At 41.1% G+C, this 18,582-nt stretch overlaps 1 pseudogene; it reads right to left on the bottom strand.

Moving 5' to 3' along the window:
• Positions 1-18,582, bottom strand: part of LOC102834553 — a 40,126-nt pseudogene that overhangs the window by 4,936 nt on the left and 16,608 nt on the right.

Raw genomic sequence — 18,582 nt, 5'->3', positions numbered from 1 at the left:
ATGTTGGACTGATCTGGCAAGTAGGTAGCTCTCTGTATATGAACATATAGGTATTGTCTGCCATGTAGCTAGCTCTCAGTATATGGACATGTTGGAATCATTAGCCAGATTTCTAGTACCCTGTATATGGACATGTTGTACTACTCATCCATGTAGCTAGCTCTCAGTATATGAACACTTTGGACTCATCTGCCATATAGCTGAACTCTGTATATGAAAATGATGCACTACTCTGCCATGTAGTTCAATCTCTGTATATGGACATGTCAGACTCATTAGCCAGGTATCTAGTATGCTTTATACGTAAAAGTTGAACTACTCTACCAAGTAACTAGCTCTCAGTATAAGTTTACACGTTGGACACATCTATCATGTAGCTAGAAATCTGTATATGCACATGTTGTACTACTTTGTCATGTGTCTAGCTCTCAGTATATGGACATGTTGGATTCATTAGTCAGGTAGCTAGTACTCTTTATATGGACATGTTGGACTACTCTGCCATGTAGCTAGCTTTCAGTATATGAACACATTGGACTCATCTGTCATGTAGCTTGACCTCTGTATATGGAAATGATGCACTACTCTGCCATGTAGCTAGCTCTCTGTGCATGGATGTGTTGGGTTGATCTGCCATGTACGTAGCTCTCTGTATATGGACACGTTGTACACATCTGCCTTGTAGCTTGAACTCTGTATACGGAAATGTGGCTCTACACTGCCATGTAGCTGTCTCCTTGAATATATATATATGTTGGACTCGTCTGCCATGTAGCTAGCTCTCTGTCCATGGATAAGTTGAACTGATCTGCCCAGGATTTAGCTCTCTGTAGATAAACATATTGGACTTGTCTGCCATGTAGTGTGCTCTCAGTATATGGACATGTTGGACACATCTGTCATACAGCTTGAAATCTGTATATGGAAATGATGCACTACTCTGCATTGTAGCTATCTCTAGTATATGAACACAGATTCATCTGCCATGTAGCTTGAACTATGAATATGGAAATGATGCAGTACTCTGCAATGTAGCTAGCTCTCTGCACACGGATATGTTGGACTGATCTGCCATGTAGGTAGCTCTCAATATATGGACACGTTGGACACATCTGCCATGTAGATAGAACTCTGCATATGGAAACTTTTCACTACCCTGCCATGTAGCTAGCTCTCTCTATATAGACAAGTTGGACTCATCTGTCTCGTAGGTAGATCTCTGTATATGGAATTGGTGCACTACCCTTCCATGTAGCTAGCTCTCTGTATATGGACATTTTGGACTCATCTGACACATGTAGCTAGCTTTCTGTATATGGACATTTTGGACTCATCTGACATGTATACTCTCTGTACATGGATATGCTGGAGTGATCTTCCATGTAGGTAGCTCTCAGAATATGGACACATTGGACACATCTGCCATGTAGCTAGAACTCTGTATATAGAAATGTTGGTCTACCCTGCCATGTAGATAGCTCTCTGTATATGGACATTTTAGACTCATCTTCCTTGTTGCTAGAACTCTGTATATGGAAATGTTGCACTATCCTGCCATGTAGCTAGCTCTCTGTTTATTTGGCATTTTGGACTCCTCTGTCATGTAGCTAGCTCTCTGAACATGGATATGTTGGATGATCTCCCAAGTAGGTAGCTCTCTGTGTATATAAAATATTTTAGTTGTCTGTGATGTAGCTAGCTCTCAGTGTATGGACATGTTGGACTCATCTGCCCTGTAGCTAGTACCCTGTATACGGACATGATGCACTACTCTGCCATGCAGCTAGCTCACAATATATGGACAATTTGTGCTCTTCTGCCTTGTAGCTAGAACTCTGTATATTGAAATGTTTCACTACCATGCCATGTAGCTAGCTCTCTGTATATGGACATTTTGGACTCGTCTGCCATGTAAGTTGCTCTCTGTACAATGATATGATGGATTGATCTGAGAAGTAGGTAGCTCTCTGTATATGAACATATTGGACTTGTCTGCTATGTAGCTAACTCTCAGTATAGGAACACGTTGGACTCATCTGCCATGTAGCTAGTACCCTTTATATGGAAATGTTGTAGTAGTCTGTCATGTAGCTAGCTCTCAGTATATGTACACGTTGGACACATCTGCCATGTAGTTAGAACTCTGTATATGGAAATGTTGCACTACTCTGCCATATAGCTAGGTCTCTGTATGGACATTTTGTTCTCGTCTGCCATGTAGCTAACTCTTTGTATATGGATATGTTGGACTGATCTGCCAAGTAGGTAGCTATCTGTATATGAACATATTGGAGTTGTTTGGCAGGTAGGTAGTACTCAGTATATGGACATATTGGACTCATTAGCCAGGTAGCTAGCACTTTTTATATGGACATGTTGTCAGACTCTGCCATGTAGCTAGCTCTCAGTATATGGATATTTTGGACTCTTCAGACATGTATTTAGCTTTCTGTACATGGATATGTTCGACTGATCTGCCGAGTAGGTAACTCTCTGTATATGAATATACTGGATTTGTCTGCCACTTAAGTAGCTCTCAGTATATGGATATGAGAGACTCATCTACCATGTAGCTAGTACACTGTATACGGACATATTGGACTACTATGCCATGTAGCTAGCTTTCAGTATATGGACACATTGGACACATCTGCCATGTGGTTAGAACTCTGTATATGGAAATGTTGCACTACTCTGCCATGTAGCTAGCTCTCTTTTTATGCACATTTTGGACTTGTCTGCCATGTAGCTAACTCTCTGTACATGGATATGTTGGACTGATCTGCCAAGTAGGTAGCTCTCTGTATATGAACATTTTGTAATTGTCTGCCATGTAGCTAGCTCTCAGTGTATGGACACGTTGGACACATCTGCCAGGTAGCTAGAACTCTGCATATGGACATGGTGGACTACGCTGCCATGTAGCTAGCTCTCAGTATATGAAAACTTTGGATTCATCAGCCATGTAGCTTGAACTCTGTATAGGGAAATGATGCACTACTCTGCCATGTAGCTCGCTCACTGTATATGTTCATTTTGGACTTGACCGACACGTAGCTAGCTCTCTGTGCATGGATATTTGGGACTGATCTTCCATGTATGTAGCTCTCAGTATATGGACTCAATGGACACATCTGCCATGAAGCTAGAACTCTGTAAATGGAAATGTTGCACTACTCTGCCATGTAGCTAGCTCTCTGAACATGGATATGTTGGACTGATCTGACAAGTAGGTAGCTCTCTGTATATGAACATTTTAGACTTGTCTGCCACATAGTTAGCTCTCAGTATATGGGCATGTTGGACTCATTAGCCAGGTAGCTAGTACTCTTTATATTTTCATGTTGGAATACTATCCCTTGTAGCTAGCTCTCAGTATATGAACACTTTGGACTCCTCTGCCATGTAGCTTGAACTCTGAATTTGGAAATGATGCACTACTGTGCCATATAGGTAGCTCTATGTATATGGAAATTTTCGACTCGTCTGTCATGTAGCTAGCTCTCTGTGCATGGATATTTTGAGCTGATCTGCCATGTAGGTAGCTCTCAATATATGGACACATTGGACACATATGCCAATTAGCTACAAATCTGTATATGGAAATGTTGCACTACTCTGCCACGAAGCTAACTCTCTGTACATAGACAAGTTGGACTCAACTGCCTTGTAGCTAGAACTGTGTATTTGGAAATGTTGCACTAACCTGCCATGTAGCTAGCTCTCTGTATATGGACATTTTGGAATCGTCTGCCATGTAGCTAGCTCTCTGTACATGGATATGTTGGACTGATCTTCCAAGTGGGTACTCTCTGTATGTGAACATATTGGGCTTGTCTGCCATGTAGCTAGCTCTCATTATATGGACATGTTGGACTCATCTGCCATGTAATTAGTACCTTGTATTTAGACATGTTGGACTAATCTGCATGTAGCTAGCTCTCAATATATGTACACGGTGGACACATCTGCCATGTAGTTAGAATCCTGTATAAGGTAATGTTGCACTAACCTGCCATGTAGCTAGCTCTATGAGTATGTTAAATTTGGAATCATCTGCCATGGATATGTTGGACTGATCTGCCAAGTGGGTATCTCTCTGTATATGAACATATTAGACTTGTCTGCCATGTAGCTAGTACCCTGTATATGGACATGTTGGACTAATCTGCATGTAGCTAGCTCTCAATATATGTACGGTGGACACATCTGCCATGTAGTTAGAACCCTGTATATGGAAATGTTGCACTACTCTGTCATATAGTGAGCTCTCTGAGTATGGACATTTTGGACTCGTCTTCCATGTAGCTAGCTTTCTGAAAAAGGATATGTTCGACTGATCTGCCAAGTAGGTAGCTCTCTGTATATAAACATATTGGATTGTCTGCCATAAAGCTAGCTCTCAGAATATGAACACGTTGGCCACATCTGCCAGGTAGCTAGTACTCTGTATATGTTCATGTTGGACTACTCTGCCATGTAGCTAGCTCTCAGTACATGAACACTTTGGACTCATCAGCCATGAAGGTAGATCTCTGTATATGAAAATGTTGCACTACCCTGCTATGTAGCTAGCTCTCTCTATATGGACATTTTGGAGTTGTCTGCCATGTAGCTAGCTCTTTGTACATGGATATGTTGAATTGATCTGCCAAGTAGGTAGCTCTCTGTACATGAACATATTGGACTTGTCTGCCATATAGCTATGTCTCAGTATATGGACACTTTGGCCACATTTTCCAGGTAGCTGATACTCTGCATATGGATATGTTGGACTACTCTGCCATGTAGCTAACTCTCAGTATATGATCACTTTGGACTCATCAGCCATGTAGCTTGTACTCTGTATATAGAAATGATGCACTGCTTTGCTATTTAGCTAGTTCTCTGTATATGGACAATTTGGACTCGTCTGCCATGAAGTTAGCTCTCTGTACAAGGATATGTAGGACTGATCTGTCAAGTAGATAGCTCTCTCTATATGAACATATTGGACTTCTCTGTCATGTAGATATCTCTCAGTATATGGACACGTTGGACACATAAGCCATGTAGCTAGAACTCTGTTTATGGACATGTTACACTACTCTGTCATGTAGCTAGCTCTCTGTGTATAGACAAGTTGGACGAATCTGTCTTGTAGAACTGTTTATATGCAAATGTTGCACTACATCTGCCATGTAGCTTGAACTCTGAATTTGGAAATGATGCACTACTCTGCCATGTAGCTAGCTCTTTGTATATGGATATTTTGGACTCGTCTCACACGTAGCTACCTCTCTGTGCATGGATATATTGGACTGATCTGCCATGTAGGTAGCTCTCAGTATATGGACACGGTGGACACATCTGCCATGTAGTTAGAACCCTGTATATGGAAATGTTGCACTATTCTGCCATGTAGCTAGCTCTCTAAGTATGGACATTTTGGACTTGTCTGCCATGTAGCTAGCTCTCTGTACAAGGATATGTTCTACTGATCTGCCAAGTATGTAGCTCTCTGTAAATGAACATATTGGACTTGTCTACAATAAAGCTAGCTCTCAGTATATTGACATATTGACCACATCTGCCAGGTAGCTAGTACTCTGTATATGTTCATGTTGGATTACTCTGCCATGTAGCTAGCACTCAGTAAAAGAACACTTTGGACTCATCAGTCATGAAGCTAGAACTCTGTATATGTAAATGTTGCACTACCCTGCCATGTAGCTAGCTGTCTGTATATGGACACTTTGGAGTTGTCTCCCCTGTAGCTTGCTCTCTATACGTGGATATTTTGGACTGATCTGTCAAGTAGGTAGCTCTCTGTATATGAACATATTGGACTTGTCTGTCATGTAGCTAGGTCTCATTATATGGACATGTAGAACTCATCTGCCATGTAGCTTGTAGCCTGTATATGAACATGTGGCACTACTCTGCCATAGAGCGAATTCTCTGTATATAGACAACTTGAACTCATCTGCCTTGTAGCTAGAACTCTGTATATGGCAATCGTGCACTACCCTGCCATGTAGTTTGCTCTCTATATATAGACAAGTTGGACTCATCTTCCTTGTAGCTAGATCACTGTATATGGAAATATTGCACAACAATACCAAGTAGCTAGAGCTCTGTATATAGACAAGTTGGACTTATGTTCCTTGTAGCTAGAACTCTGTATATGGAAATGTTGCACTACCGTGCCATTTAGATACCTCTCTGTATATGGACATTTTGGACTCGTCTGACATGTAGCTAGCTCTTTGTGCATGGATATTTCGGACTGATCTGCCATGTAGGTAGCTCTCAGTATATGAACATATTGGACTTGTCTGCCATGTAGCTAGCTCTCAGTATATGGACATGTTGGACTCATCAGCCATGTAGCTAGTATCCTGTATATGGAAATGTTGCACTACTCTACCATGTAGCTATCTCTCAGTATATAGACAAGTTGGAGTCATTTGCCTTTCAGCTTGAACTCTGTATATGGAAATGTTGCAATAAACTGCCATGTAGCTAGCTCTCTGTATATAGACAAGTTGGACTAATTTGCCTTGTAGGTAGAACTCTGTAAATGGTAATTTTGCACTACTCTGCCAAGGAGCTAGCTCTCTGTATAAAGACGAGTTTGACTCATCTGCCTTGTAGCTAGATGTCTGTATATGGAAAGGTTATACTACTCTGCCATGTAGCTAGCTCTCTGTATATAGACAAGTTGGAATCCTCTTCCTTGTAGCTAGAACTCATCTGTTTTTTAGCTGTTGTTGTTGTTGTTAGGTGCCATGTAGCTAGCTCTCTGTATATAGACAAGTTATACTACAAGTTATGTTGTTAGGTGCCATGTAGCTAGCTCTCTGTATATAGACAAGTTATACTACTCTGCCATGTAGCTAGCTCTCTGTATATAGACAAGTTGGAATCCTCTTCCTTGTAGCTAGACTCATCTGTTTTTTAGCTGTTGTTGTTGTTGTTAGGTGCCATCGAGTCTGTTCCAACCCATAGCGACCCTGTACAGGGTTTCCGAGGGTGTAAATCTTTACGGGAGTAGAAATCCTCATTTTTCTCCCATGGAGCAGCTGGTAGTTTCGAACCGCTGACCTTAAGGTTCACAGCCCGATTCGTAACCACTACGCTACCAGAGCCCCTAGTTTTTTAGCTAGAACTCTATATATGGAAATGTTGCTCTACATGGCCATATAGCTAGCTCTCTGTATATAGACAAGTTGGACTCATCTGCCATGTAGCTAGTACCCTGTATATGGATATGTTGGACTGATCTGCCAGGTGAGATTCTCTCTGTGTATGAATATATTGCACTTGTATGACATATAGCTAGCTCGCAGTATATTGACATGTTGGACACATCTGCCATATAGCTAGAACTCTGTATATGGAAATGTTGCACTATCCTGCCATGTAGCAAGCTCTCTGTATATAGACAAGTTGGGCTCATTTGCCTAGAAGTTAGAACTCTTTACATGGAAATGTTGCCATGTAGTTAGCTCTCTGTATATGGACATTTTGGACTCGTCTGACATGTAGCTATCTCTCTGTGCATGTATTTTATGGACTGATCTTCCATTTATGTAGATTTCAGTATATAGACAAGTTGGACTCATCTGCCTTTTAGCTAGAAATTTGTATATGGAAATGTTGCACTACCCTGCCACTAGCTCCCTGTTTATGGACATTTTGGACTCCTCTGCCATTTTGCTTGAAGTCTGTATATGCAAAAGATGCACGACTCTTCCATGAAGCTAGTTCTATGTATAAGGACATTTTGGACTTGACTGCCATATAATTAGCTCTCTGGGCATGGATATTTTGGACTGATCTGCCATGTAGGTAGCTCTCTGTATATGGAAACATTGGACACATCTGCCATGTAGCTAAAACTCTGTATATAGACATGTTGGACAATTCTGCCATGTAGCTAGCTCTATGTATATAGACATGTTGGACTCATCTGCCTTGTAGCTAGAACTCTGTATATGGAAATGTTGTATTACCCTGCCATGTAGCTAGCTCTCTGTACATGGATGTTTTGGATTCATCTGTCATTTAGTTAGCTCTCAGTAATGGACACGTTGGACATATCTGCATGTACCTTGAACTCTAATCATTGAAACGTTGCACAACCCTGCCATGTAGCTAGTTCTCTCTATATGGACATTTTGGACTCCTCTGACATGTAGCTTGAACTCTGTATGTGGAAATGATGCATTAAACTGACATGTAGCTAGCTCTCTGTTCATGTATATTCTGTCCTGATCTGCCATGTAGGTAGCTCTCAGTATATGGTCATGTTGGACACATCTGAAATGTAGCTGGAACTCTGATTATGGGAATGTTGCACTACACTGTCAAGTAGCTAGCTCTCTGTATATAGACAAGGTGGACTCATTTGCTTCATTGCTAGAATTCTGTATATGAAAATGTTGCACTACCCTGCCATGTAGCTAGCTCTCTATATGGACATTTTAGTCTCATCTGCCATGTAGCTTGAACTCTATATATGGAAAAGGTGAACTACTGGGCCATTTAGCTAGCTCTCTGTATATGGACATTTTATGACTCATCTGTCATGTAGTTAGTTCTCTGTGCATGGATATTTTGGACTGATATGCCATGTAGGTAGCTTTCAGTATATGGACACGTTGGACACACCTGTGTGTGGCTAGAACTCTGATTAAGGAAATGTTGTACTACCCTGCCATGTAGATTGCTTTCTGTATATGAACATATTGGACTTGTCTGCCATGTAGCTAGCCCTCAGTATATGGACATGTTGGACTCATCTGCCATGTAGGTAGCTCTCTTTATATAGACAAGATGGACTCATCTGCCTAGTAAGTAGTACTCTGTATATGGAAATATTGGAAAACCCTGCCATGTAGCTAGTTCTCTGTATATAGACAAGTTGGACTCATCTGCCATGTAGCTAGAACATTGTATATGGAAATATTTCACTACACTGCCATGTAGCTAGCTCTCTTTATATGGACATTTAGAACTCATCTGCCATGTAGCTAGCTCTCTGTACATGCATATATTGGACTGATCTGCAAAGTAGATAGAAATCTGTATATGAACATATTGGACTTGTCTGCAAAGTCCCTAGCTCTGAGTATATGGACTTGTCGAACTCATTAGCCAGGTGGCTAGTACTCTTTATATGAAAACGTTGGGCTACTCTGCCATGTAGCTAGCTCTCAGTAAGTGAACACTTTCGACTCATCTGCCATGTAGCTTCAACTCTGTATATGGAAATGTTGTACTACTCTGCCATGTAGCTAGCTCTCAGTATATGAGCATGTTGGACTCAGTAGCCAGGTAGTTAGTAAACTTTATATGGACATGTTGAAGTACTCTGCCATGTAGCTCGCTTTCAGTATATGAACACTTTGGACACATCTGCCATGTAGCTAGAACTCTTTATATGCAATTGTTGCACTACTCTGCCATGAAACTAACTCTCTGTGTATGGACATTTTGTACTCATCTACCATGTATCTAGCTGTCTGTATATAGATATGTTTGACTGCTCTGCCATGTAGCTAGCTCTCAGTATATGGACATGTTGGACACATCTGCCATGTAGCTAGTACTCTGTATAGGGAAATGTTGCACTACTCTGCTATGTTGGTAGCTCTCTATTCATTGATATGTAGAAATGATTTGCCAAGTCAGTATTCTCTGTATATGAACATATTGAACTTCTCTGCCATGTCCCTAGGTCTCAGTATATGGACACATTGGACACATGTGCCATGTAGCCAGTACCTTGTATATGGCCATGGTGGAGTGATTTGCCATGTAGGTAGCTTTCAGTATATGGACACATGGGACACATATGCTAAGTAGCTAGAACTCTGTATATGGACATGTTGCACTACCCTGCCATGTAGTTAGCTCTCTGTATGTGGATATTTTGGACTCATCTGCCATGTAGGTAGCTCCCTGTATATGAATATATTGAACTGATCTGCCAATTAGGGAGCTCTCTGTATATGAATATATTAGACTTGTCTGCCATGTAGGTGGTTCTCTGTATATAGACACGTTGGACACATCTGTCATGTAGCTTGTACCCTGAATATGGACTTGTTGGACTACTTGCTATGTAGCTAGGTCTCAATATATGGACATGTTGGACACATCTACCATGTAGATAGAACACTGTATATGGAAATGTTGCACTACTCTGCCATGTAATTAACTCTGTATATAGACAAGTTTGAATCATCTGCCTTCTAGCTAGAATTTTGTATATGGAAATGATTCACTACACTGCCATTAAGCTAGCTGTCTGTATATGGACATTTTGGACTCATCTGTCAAGGAGGTAGCTCTCTATATATGAACATATTGGACTTGTCTGCCATGTAGCTAGCTCTCAGTATATGGACATCTTGGACACATCTGCCATGTAGCTAGAATTCTGTATATGGAAATGATGCACTAATCTGCCATGTACCTAGCTCTCTCTAGATAAACAAGTTGGACTCATCTGCCTTGTAGCTAGAACTCTGTATATGGAAATGTTGCACTACACTGCCCAGTAGCTGTCTCTCTGTATATGGAAATTTTTGGAGTCGTCTGCCATGTAGGTAGCTCTCTTTATATAGACAAGATGGACTCATCTGCCTAGTAAGTAGTACTCTGTATATGGAAATATTGGATATGGTGGACTGATCTGCCAAGTAGGTAGCTCTCTGTATATGAACATATTGGACTTGTTTGCCATGTAGCGAGCTCTCTGTATATGCATTCATTGGACACATCTGACATGTAGCTAGAACTCTGTATATGGAAATGTTGTACTACTCTGCCATGTAGCTAGCTCTCTGTATATGGACATTTTTGACTTGTCTGCCATTTAGCTAGCTTTCTGTACATGGATATGTTGGACTGATCTGCCAAGTAGGTAGCTTTATGTATATGAACATATTAGACTTCTTCTGCCATGAAAGTAGCTGTCAATATATGGACACCTTGGACACATCTGCCATGTAGCTAGTACTCTGTATATGGAAATGTTGCACTACGCTTCCATGTAGCTAGCTATCAGTATATGGACATTTTGGACTCGTCTGCCATGTAGTTAGTAGCTCTCGGTATATGGATATGTTACGCTGATCTGCGAAATAATTAGCTCTCTGTATATGAACATATTGGAATTGTGTGCCATGTAGCTAGCTCTCAGTATATGAACACTTTGGACTCATTTGCAATGTATTTTGAACTCTGTATGTGGAAATGATTCACTACTCTGCCATGTAGCTAGCTCTCAGTGTACGGACACCTTGGAAACATCTGCCATGTAGCTAGAACTCTGTATAAGGAATTGTTGCACTACACTGCCAGGTAGGTAGCTCTCTGTATATGGAGATTTTGCACTCGTCTGGTATGTAGCTAGTTCTCAGTACATGGATATGTGGAACTGATCTGCCAAGTAGGTAACTCTGTATATGAACATATTGGACTCGTCTGCCATGTAGCTAGCTCTCTGCACATGGATATTTTGGACTGATCTGCAATGTAGCTACCTCTCAGTTAATGGACAAGTAAGACACATTTGCCATGTAGCTTGAACTCTGTATATGGAAATGTTGCACCACCCTGTCATGTAGTTAGATCTCTGTATATAGACAAGTTGGACTCATCTGCTTGCTTTATATGGAAATGTTGCACTACTCTGCCATGTAGCTAGCTTTCTGTATATGGACATTTTGGACTCGTCTGCCATGTAGCTAGCTCTCTGTACATGGATATGTTGGATTGATCTGCAAAGTAGATAGCTCTCTCTATATGGACATATTGGACTACTGTGTCATGTACCCAGCTCTCAGTATATGGACATGCTGGACTCATCTGCAATGTAGCTAGTAACCTGTATATGGACATGTTGGACTGCTCTGCCATGTAGCTAGCTCTCAGTATATGGACACATTGTACACATCTGCCATGTAGCTTGAACTCTGTATATGAAATGATACACTAATCTGCCATGTAGCTAGTTCTCTGTATATGGACATTTTGGACACACCTGCCATTTAGCCAGAATCAGTATATGGAAATGTTGCACTACTCTGCCATGTAGCTAGCTATTTGTATATGAACATTTTAGACTCGTCTGACATATAGCCAGCTCTCTGTACATGGATATGTTGGACTGATCTGTAAAGTAGTTAGCTCTCTGTATATGAACATATTAGTCTTGTCTGCCATGTAGCTAGCTCTCAGTATATGGACATGTTGGAGACATAAACCATGAAGCTAGAACTCTTTATATGGAAATGTTAAACTACCCTGCATTGTAGCTATCTCTCAGTATATGGACATTTTGGATTCCTCTGCCATGTAGCTAGCTCTCTATACATGGATATGTTGAACTGATCTGTCAAGTAGGTAGCTCTCTGTATATGAACATATTGGACTTGTCTGCGATGTAGCTAGCTCTCAATATATGGACATGTTGGATTCATCTGAAATGTAGCTAGTACCCTGTATTTGTACATGTTGGACCTCTCTGCCATGTAGCTAGCTCTTAGTGTATGGACATTTTGGACTCATCTGCCATGTAGCTAGCTCTCTGTACATGGATATGTTACCCTTATCTGCAAAGTAGGTAGCTCTCTCTATATGAAGATATTAGACTTGTCTGCCTTGTACCTAGAACTCTGTATATGGAAATATTTCACTACCCTGTCATGTAGTTAGCTCTCTGTATAGGGACATTTTGGACTCGTCTGCCATATATGTAGCTCTGTGTACATTCATATGTTGAAATGATCTGCCAAGTAGTTAGCTCTCTGTATATGAACATACTGGACTTGTCTGCCATGTAGCTAGCTCTCAGTATATGGACACGTTGGAAACATCTGCCATATAGCTAGAACTCTGAATATGGACATGTTGGAGTTCTCTGCCATTTAGCTAGCTCTCTGTGTATATACAATTTGTACTCATCTCCCTTGTAGCTAAAACTCTGTATATGGAAATGTTGCATTACCCTGCCACATAGCTAACTCTCTGTATATGGACATTTTGGTTTCGTCTGCATGTAGCAGCTCACTGTACATGGATATGTTGGACTGATCTGCCAAGTTGGTAGCTCTTGTTATATGATCATATAGGACTTGTCTGCCCTGTAGGAGGTTCTCAATATATGGACACATTGGACACATCTGCCATGTAGTTACTACCCTGAATATTGACATGTTGGACTTCTCTGCCATATAGCTAGCTCTCAGTATAAGGACACGTTTGACACATCTGCCATGTAGCTCGAACTTTGTATATGAATCTGTTGCACTGCAAAGACATGTAGCTAGCTCTCTCTCTATAGAAAAGTTGGACTCCTCTGCCTTGTAGCTAGCTCTCAGTATATGGACACGTTGGTCACATCTGCCATGTAGCTAGAGCTCTGTACATGGAAATGTTGCACTACTCTGACATGTAGCTAGAACTCTGTATATAGACAAGTTGGATTCCTCTGCCTTGTAGTTATAACACTGTATATGGAAATGTTGCACTGTGAAATCATGTAGCTAGCTCTCTGTACATGGATATATTGGACTGCTCTGCCATGTAGTTAGATCTCTGTATATTGACAAGTTGGACTCATTTGCCTCGTAGGTAGAACTCTGTATATGGAAATGTTGAACTACCATGCTGTGTAGTTATCTCTCTGTATATGGACTTGTTGGACTCGTCTGCCATGTAGCTAACTCTCTGTACATGGATATGTTGGACTGATCTGCCATGTAGGTAGCCAACTTTATATGAATATATTGGACTTGTCTGCCATGTAGCTAGCTCCCAGTATATGGCCACGTTGGAGACATCTGTCAGGTAGCTAGAACTCTATATATGGAAATGTTGCACTGCACTGCCATGTAGCTAGCACTCTGTATATAGTGAAGTTGGAATTATCTGCCTTGTAGTTACAACTTTATATATGGAAATGTTGCACTATCCTGCCATGTAGCTAGTTCTCTGTATATGGGCATTTTGGCCTTGGCTGCCATTTCCTAGCTCTTTGTACATGGGTATGTTGGTCTGAGCTTCAAATCGACATCTCTCTATATATGAACATGTTGCATTTGTCTGCCCTTATCTAGCTCTCAATATATGGGCACATTGTACACATCTGCCATGTACCTAGAGCTCTGTATATGGAAATGTTGCAGTACACTGCCTTGTAGCTAGCTCTCTGTATATGGACATTTTAGACTCATCTGACATGTAGCTAGCTCTCTGTAAATGGATATGTTACCGTGATTGGCAAAGTAGGTAGCTCTCTGTATTTGAACATATTAGACATGTCTGCCTTGTAGCTAGCTCTGAATATATGGACATGTTGGACACATCTGCCATGTAGCTGGTTACCTCTTTATAGACAAGTCGGACTGCTCTGCCCTGTAGCTAGCTCTCAGTGTATGGACACGTTGGACGCATCTGCCATGTACCTAGAACTCTGTATATGGAAATGTTGTACTACTCTCTCATGTAGTTAACTCTCTGTATATAGACCTCTTGGACTCTCTGCCTTGTAATGAGAACTCTGTATATGGAAATATTTCACTACCCTGCCATGTAGTTAGCTCTCTGAATATGGACATTTTGGACTTGTCTGCCATGTTGCTAGCTCTCTGTATATGGATATGTTACCCTGATCTGCAAAATAGGTAGCTCTCTGTATATGAACATATAGGACTTGTCTGCCCTGTAGGTGGCTCTCAGTATATGGACACGTTGGACACATCTGCCATGTATCTACTACCCTGAATATGGACATGTTGGACTATTCTGCCATTTACCTAGATCTCAGTATAAGGACACATTGGACACCTCTGCCATGTAGCTCGAACTCTGTATATGGACTTCTTACACTGCAAGGCCATGTAGCTAGCTCTCTGTATGTAGACAAGTTGGACTCCTCTGCCTTGTAGCTATAACTCTGTATATGGAAATATTGCACTACCTTGCCATGTCACTAGCTCTCAATATGTGGACACCTTGTACACAACTGCCATGTACCTAGAACCCTGTGTATGGAAAATGTTGCACTACCCTGCCATGTAGCTAGCTCTCTGTATATGGACATTTTTGACTCATCTTCTATTTAGCTAACGCTCTGTACATGGATATTTTGAACTGATCTGTCAAGTAGGTAGCTCTCTTTATATGAACATATTGGACTTGTCTGCATTGTAGCTAGCTCTCAATATATGGACATGTTGGACTCATCTGACATGTAGCTAGTACCCTGTATATGGACATGTTGGACTGCTCTGACATGTAGCTAACTCTCAGTGTAAGGACACATTGGACATATCTACCATGTACCTAGAACTCTGTATATGTAAATGTTGCACTACTCTGCAATGTAGCAAGCTCTCTCTATCTAGACAAGTTGGACTCATCTGCCTTGTAGTTAGAACTCTATATATGGAAATGTTGTATTACACTTCCACGTAGCTAGCTCTCTGTATATAGACAAGTTGTACTCATCTGCCTTGTAGTTAGAACTCTGTATATAGAAATATTGGACTACACAGCGATGTAACTAACACTCTGGATATGGACATTTTTTACTTCTCTGCCATGTCCTAGCTCTCTGTTCATGGTTATGTTGGACAGATCTGGCTAGTATTTAGCTTTCTGTATATGAACATATTGGACTTGTCTGCCATGTACCTAGTTCTCAGGATATGGACACGTTGGCAGATCTTCCTTGTAGCTAGAACACTGTATATTGAAATGTTGCACTGCGAAGCTATGTAGCTAGCTCTCTGTATATAGACAAGTTGAACTCATCTGCCTTGTAGCTAGAACTCTGTATACGGAAATGTTTCACTACCCTGCCATTTAGTTAGCCCTCTGTATATGGACATTTTGGACTCTTCTGCATGTAGCTAGCTCTCTGTATATGTATATGTTTGGCTGCTCTGCCAAGTATGTAGCTCTCTGTATATGAACATACTGGTCTTGTCTGCCATGTAGCTAGCTCTCAATATATGGATAAGTTGGAAACATCTACCATATAGCTAGAAATCTGTATAGGGACATGTTGGAGTACTCTGCCATGTAGCTAGCACTCTGTATATCGACAATTTGTACTCATCTGCCTTGTGGCTAGACCTCTGTATATGGAAATGTTGCACTACCCTTCCATGTAGTTAACTCTCTGTATATGGAAATTATGGACTTGTCTGCCATGTAGCTAGCTCTCTGTACATGGATATGTTGGACTGTTCTTCCAAGTAGGTAGCTTTCTGTATACGAACATATAGGACTGGTCTGTCCTGTAGGTGACTAGCAATATATGGACACTTTGGACACATCTGTCATGTAACTACTACCCTGAATATGGACATGTTGTACTACTCTGCCATGTAACTAGCTTTCAGTATAAGGACACGTTGGACACATTAGCCATGTAGCTCAAACTCTGTATATGGAATTGTTTCACTACAGTATATGGACACTTTGGAGACATCTGCCATGTACCTAGAACTCTGTATATGGAGATGTTACACTCCTCTGCCATGTAGCTAGCTGTCTGTGTATGGACATTTAGGACACGTCTGTCATGTAGCTAGCTCTCTATACATGGAAATGTTGAACTGATCTGTCAAGTAGGTAGCTCTCTGTATATGAACATATTGGACTTGTCTGTGATGTAGCTAGCTCTCAGTATATGGACATGCTGGACTCATCTGACATGTAGCTACTACCCTGTATATGGACATGTTGGACTGCTCTTCCATGTAACTAATTCTTAATGTATGGACAATTTGGACTCTTCTGCCATGTAGCTAGCTCTCTGTATATGGATATTTTAACCTGATCTGCAAAATAGGTAGCTCTCTGTATATGAACATATTAGACATGTCTGCCTTGTAGCTAGATCTGAGTATATGGGCATGTTGGACTCATCTGTCATGTAGATGGTAAACTGTATATGGACAAGTAGGACTGCTCTGCCATATATCTAGCTCTCAGTGTGTGCACACGTTGGAAACATCTGCAATGTACCTAGAACTCTGTATATGGAAATGGTGCATTAGCCTGCAATGTAGCTAACTCTCGGTATATGGACATTTTGGACTCGTCCGCCATGTAGCTAGATCTCTGTACATGGATAGATTGGACTGATCTGCCAAGTCGGTAGCTCTCGTTATATGATCATATAGGACTTGTCTGCCCTGTAGTTGGCTCTCAGTATATGGACATGTTTTACACATTTGCCATATAGCTACTCCCCTGAATATGGGCATATTGGACTACTCTGCCATGTAGCTAGCTCTCAGTATAAGGACACGTTGCACACTTCTGCCATGTAGCTCGAACTCTGTATATGAAACTGTTGCACTGCGAAGCCATGTAGCTAGCTCTCTGTATATGGACATTTAAGACACGTCTGTCATGTAGCTAGCTCTCTGTACATGGATATGTTGAACTTATCTGTCAAGTAGGTAGCTCTCTGTATATGAACATATTGGAGTAGTCTGTGATGTAGCTTGCTCTCAATATATGGACATTTTAGACTCATCTGACATGTAGCTAGTACCCTGTATATGGACATATTGGACAGATCTGCCATGTAGCTATCTCTCAGTGTACATACACATTGGACACATCTGCCATGTACCTAGAACTCTGTATAAGAAAATGTTGCACTACACTGCCATGTAGCTAGCTCTCTATATATAGACAAGTTGGACTCATCAGCCTTGTAGTTAGAACTCTGTATATGGAAATGTTGCACTACACTGTCATGTAGTTAGCTCTCTGTATATACACAAGTTGGACTCATCTGCCATGTAGCTAGCTCTCTGTACATGGATATGTTGGACTGACCTTCCAAATATTTAGCTCTCTGTATATGAACATATTGGACTTGTCTGCCATGTAGCTAGCTGTAAGTATGTGGACACGTTGGACAAATCTGCCATGTAACTAGAACTCTGTATATGGAAATGATGCCCTGCGAAACCATGAAGCTAGCTCTCTGTATATAGACAAGTTGAACTCATCTGCCTTGTAGATATAACTCTGTATATGGTAATGTTGCACTACACTCCCATGTAGGTAGCTCTCTGTATATGGACATTTTGGACTCGTTTGCCATGTAGCTAGCTCTCTGTACATGCATACATTTGACTGATCTGCCAAGAAGGGAGCTCTCTTTACATGAACATATTGTACTTGTCTGCCATGTATGTAGCTCTCAGTATATGGACACGCTGGACACTTCTGTCGTGTAGCTAGAGCTCTGTATATGGAAATGTTGCACTACTCTGCCATGTAACTAGAACTCTGTATATAGACAAGTTGGACTCATCTGCCTTTTACTTAGAACTGTGTATATGGAAATGTTTCCCTACCCTTCATGTAGGTATCTCTCGGTATATGGACATTTTGAACTCATCTGCCATGCAGCTAGTTCTCTGTACCTGGATATGTTGGACTGATCTGCCAAATAGGTTGTTGTTGTTAAGTGCCTTTGAGTCGGTTCCGACCCATAGCGACCCTGTACAGGGTTTCCGAGGGTGTAAATCTTTACGGGAGTAGAAAGCCTCA

The sequence above is a fragment of the Chrysochloris asiatica genome, unplaced genomic scaffold (genome assembly GCF_000296735.1).
Source record: "Chrysochloris asiatica unplaced genomic scaffold, ChrAsi1.0 scaffold00459, whole genome shotgun sequence".
Taxonomy (NCBI): Eukaryota; Metazoa; Chordata; class Mammalia; order Afrosoricida; family Chrysochloridae; genus Chrysochloris; species Chrysochloris asiatica.
The sequence above is the reverse complement of the archived record's forward strand: the minus strand, read 5'-3'. Positions and strand labels throughout refer to the sequence as shown.